Here is a 4385-nt window from a genome sequence, read left to right as displayed (position 1 = left end):
GGAGACTTGCTCCCATGAGGTAAGAATCCAAGAATGGAGCCAAAACAGGGCAAAGTAGGACTAAGAGATAGAGTGAGATGAGCCCCTGAATCTAGTCAGTATCTGAAGCCAGCTCTCCCTGGGACTTTCACTTGTTAAGCCAATAAACTCCTTTCTTTCCCTCTAGCAGGCTTGAATTGGGCTTTCTGAATTTACAGCCAAGAGAATCTGGCTCAGCCGGCTGAGCTGAGACAGTGGGAGCCCCCAGTTTGCTGGTTCTGGATGCTGCCTGCAGGACGAGGTGGCATCTATCTTACTTTCCGATGCCCATGGATTGTGGTGTTAATCACAGTGAAGAAAAGCTTTCTGGAAGACTAGACTCTTTCGGGAAGGCACTTTTAGGATACTTCCCACATGGATAAGCATCTGAGACACTCACAGGAGCAAAACCAGGAACTTTGGACATGAGGCCAATCATTTTTTTAAATCTTCATACCAGGTGAAGAAAGTCCCTAAAATCATGTTAATTCTTTTGTATTTGACCCTAAATTTTTATTATGTTTTGAAACTAAATCTGCCTATGGCATCGTTTTCTCTTTTTGTTTGTCACAGACACTGATGGTGACGGATCTGCCATTTCACTTCCATAGTGGAAACTTAAATGTCTTTGGTGACCAAGTATTCACAATCCCCACCACCCTCGAGTGCCTTCTGGGTAACTGGAAGGCAGTAGCAGTCGTTTTGTGGGGTGAATCACAAAGGCCAGACCTAATTTGGTAAATAGTTTAGAATCCAACCATTGGCTGAAGACTAAATTTTTGAATATGAATTTTATCTTGGCCAACAAAAATAGAAATCACCACAGAGGAGTTAATTAAACATAATAAACAGTCCAAGAGGAACAGGAAACTGCTATTTTTCCTGTCTCCAAAGCTTCTGTTACAGAGGAAGGAAGAGCTAATCAGCAAAGAGTCAGGAACATGAGAAGAATGGAGACTCGTGCAAGGACTCGGTGTTTGGCCCTGAAGAAAAGCAAAGTCATAAATTTAATCCCTAGTGGGTCTCAGTTCACACTTGCGGGGAGGGGCAAGGGATGTAAAACTGCAGATCAGTTATCTATAGAATTCATTACATAAAATGATAATTATGGTTACAGCTGGGATTGGCAGGTAGGTGTCCCAAAATACTTTTTCAGTGACAAGATAATACATGTCAAAAGACTTTGAAGACTGAAAAAAATAAATGTGGAGACAGATATTGTGTGGAGAAAGTAGGGGGAGGGGGGAGGCAAGAGAGAGGGGAGAAAGTGGAAGAACATTAGAAAGAGAAGTCTTCCTCCTCTTGAGCCAGAGTTAGAGACAACTCTTTTAAGACACCAAAAACAAATGCACTGCTCTCCAAAGATGTAAATAGCACCAAGACTTGTACTAACTCAAAAAGATTCAGTGTGGAAGTGGTCAGAAGATTTCCACAGGATTTTCCAAAGATCCAAAGCCCTTCTCCCACCACCGAATTTCACAAACTTAATGATGGGTGAGCTGAGCATGAAGCAAGAGGGGCCCCCCCTCTTTCCACCATTCTCTAGAATTCCACACATCACATGCCATTTGAAATGTGGCTGTTGGTTGTGAGAGCAAGATTGCCCTTTGCTAATTGTGAGGAGTCCGGGAGGAGAAAACGGATCCTTATCTGCTTTTCTGGAGCACAGGCCCTGTGCCTCTCCCACACAACCTGAAGATAGTTGCTCGCATCTGCTTGGTGCCTCCCCCGTGGAGCGAGCCATCTGTCCTGTGACAGACACTGGAGGCCTCCCAGCTGAGGAACTGCCCCAGACAGAGCCCCGCAAAGGACTCTGGGGTCCAGTTATGAAAGGTAAACCCTAGAAAAATATCCTCATGCTGAGCTGGTTCATGTTAAAAGAAGGATTGAGTGAGGAGAAATAAAAAGAAAATGAAAAGAAAATGATTTCAACTTCGCCCTAAAATATCCATTTGTGCTGAGGTCCTGATAGCTGCAAGGAGGTTGATTATAAAGAGAAGGGGGCTGGAGGAAAATTGGAAGAATAAAAAGAATACAATGTGATTTTTCCACTTTAATAATGTAGTGCTATGGCCAAAATGCAGAAAGACGCAGGTGAACTGGAGAGGACTTGATGGGCACTGAGGCCATTTGGGAGGAAAAAGAGCATTAGTTTTCTGTAGCTGAGCAAAAAGCAGTTAATTTATGCCTAGGAAGGAAGATGGAGATACATATTGAGTTGTGAAAAGAGAATGAAAACAACCTAAGAAGAAACAAAAATATTTAAGCAACTTTTTGAGATTACAGTAATTCAAATAACCAAGTAAATAAACTTGAGACAAGAAATTTAGCTTTAAACCTCCCCCAACAAAACACTGGTTAGTACATTGGGAATCATTTTCAAGGAAGTCATTACAACACTTAAAGTTCTCTACAATTTCAGGATCTTCTCCCTGAGTATTTGCATGACTTTTGCCAAGTTACTTTCTCTTCAGACTCACTTTCCTCAGTTCTAAAAATCGAGATGAAAATAACAACTACCCTACAGGGCTGTGGCGGTGATGAAATGTGACTACATATGAAAACAAAGCACTTAGCAACCTGAAAGCTCTAAACAAATGATGATAGTGACAGTCAACTCCTTAATATTTCAAATTTGACTTGTCCTTATGGAGTCACATCCATAGGGGTCATGCTTTTTAGAGTAAAGTTAAGGATTAGCGCTGATAGAATGAAAACATAAGCACCTTTGAGTAGGCATCAGGAAAATTCTAAAACTAAAGGTCATTGTGGGCTGTCTTTAGGTGGCTGTCACAAACCACCAGGTGTGATGCCAACCTACAATATTTGTAATATAAGGTGAAAATAAGCATTGAAAGTGTGATCAAGCCAAAGGGGGTGTCATCGAACACTGAGTGGCCATGATAAATGCAGGAGAAGGGAGAGCACCACCATCCCTCCAGGTGTTCAGGCCAAAACCCATGAGTTGCAGGGAGGGGAATTTGGAGTTATTGCTCAAGAGGCACAGAATTCAGTTTCGTAAGTTAAAACAAGCTCTGTGGACGGATGGTGGTGATGGCAGCGCAACACTGTGAATGTGCTTAATGCCAGTGAGCTGTGCACTTAAAAACGGATAACATGGTAAACTTTATGTTATTTGTATTTTGGCACAATTTTTAAAAATTATGGGGGGAAAAACCCGTGACTCACTTTTAATCCCTTTATTCATTCATTAACAAGATGCGATAAGCTGAGGAGAGATTTTGAGAGGATGGGAGAAGATGAGATTCTGGAGTCAATGAATGCTGATAGAACACTTCTGACTCCCCCTCTGGTGACCTGGGAGCAGAGATATTTCTGAATCCCATGGTTTTTTCTTGCCCAGGTGATGTCTGCAACACAGCTTCTGTCACCAGAGCCCCTACACCACTCTCATGCATTCACACTTCTGGCTCAGGGCTAGTAGCCTCACTTCTCATTCCTCAGGCTGGCTCTGGGTGAGAGTAGAAAATAGAGGGGGAAGACACTTAGAAACATAAAACAAATAAAAGAGAAACACACACAAAAAACAATCAAGCATTTGCTTCCATGACAGAATGATGTGACTTGCAGTGATTTTCCCTGCACTTTTGGGCAATAGGAAGACCTACCGTGATTTTACAGACTCTGGAGGCTCCTGTTTTGGATGTCCCGCCCCTGATGGTTCCACTGTTGAACAGAAGCAAAAATAAGCAAGTGAATACTCTGGGAGCAGGATAAAGACTTTGACTAGAAATAATTTCCCAAATCAAGTGTCAATAAGTGATGGATAACACACAATTCTCATCCTGGCAGGTCCAGAGCTAAAAATGAAAACAAACAAACTAAAGTAACAGCAGACCAGGAAGCTAGTATGAAAACTTCCCATACTGTATTTTTTGGCATATCTTTATAGAGAGCAGCTATAGGCTCCCACCTTGATACCTGTTGCTAACACTGGAACCTGCAGAAGCCTCAGGCATTGGCAGTGGAATAAACCTTTGCCTTTCCAAATGATCCTTGAGGAAGCGGAACACAAAGTGGGTAGTACTCCAGGTGGATCCAGAGGCCTATCCCGTAAGAGACATACAGTCATTACAAGTCAGGAGGCCAGAGATGCTGACTTGCGAATGGTTCATTACCTTCAAAGGGAGGGAAAATTGGAACAGCATTTCAAGGACCTTAAAAAGTTGTGTGTGTCTGTGTTTTTTAATAGTTTACTCTTGGTCCACTAATTCCTCTCAGGAATTCTTCTTGTAAAAATAACCAGTCAAGTCCAGGATGTTTTTTACAGCATTGCTTATAATAACAACAAAAAAAGGCAATAATTTAAATGTTATAGTGAGTAAATAAGTGATGATATGTAATAA

Source organism: Miniopterus natalensis, chromosome 1 (assembly GCF_054644295.1).
Source record: "Miniopterus natalensis isolate mMinNat1 chromosome 1, mMinNat1.hap1, whole genome shotgun sequence".
Lineage (NCBI taxonomy): Eukaryota > Metazoa > Chordata > Mammalia > Chiroptera > Miniopteridae > Miniopterus > Miniopterus natalensis.
The sequence above is the reverse complement of the archived record's forward strand: the minus strand, read 5'-3'. Positions refer to the sequence as shown.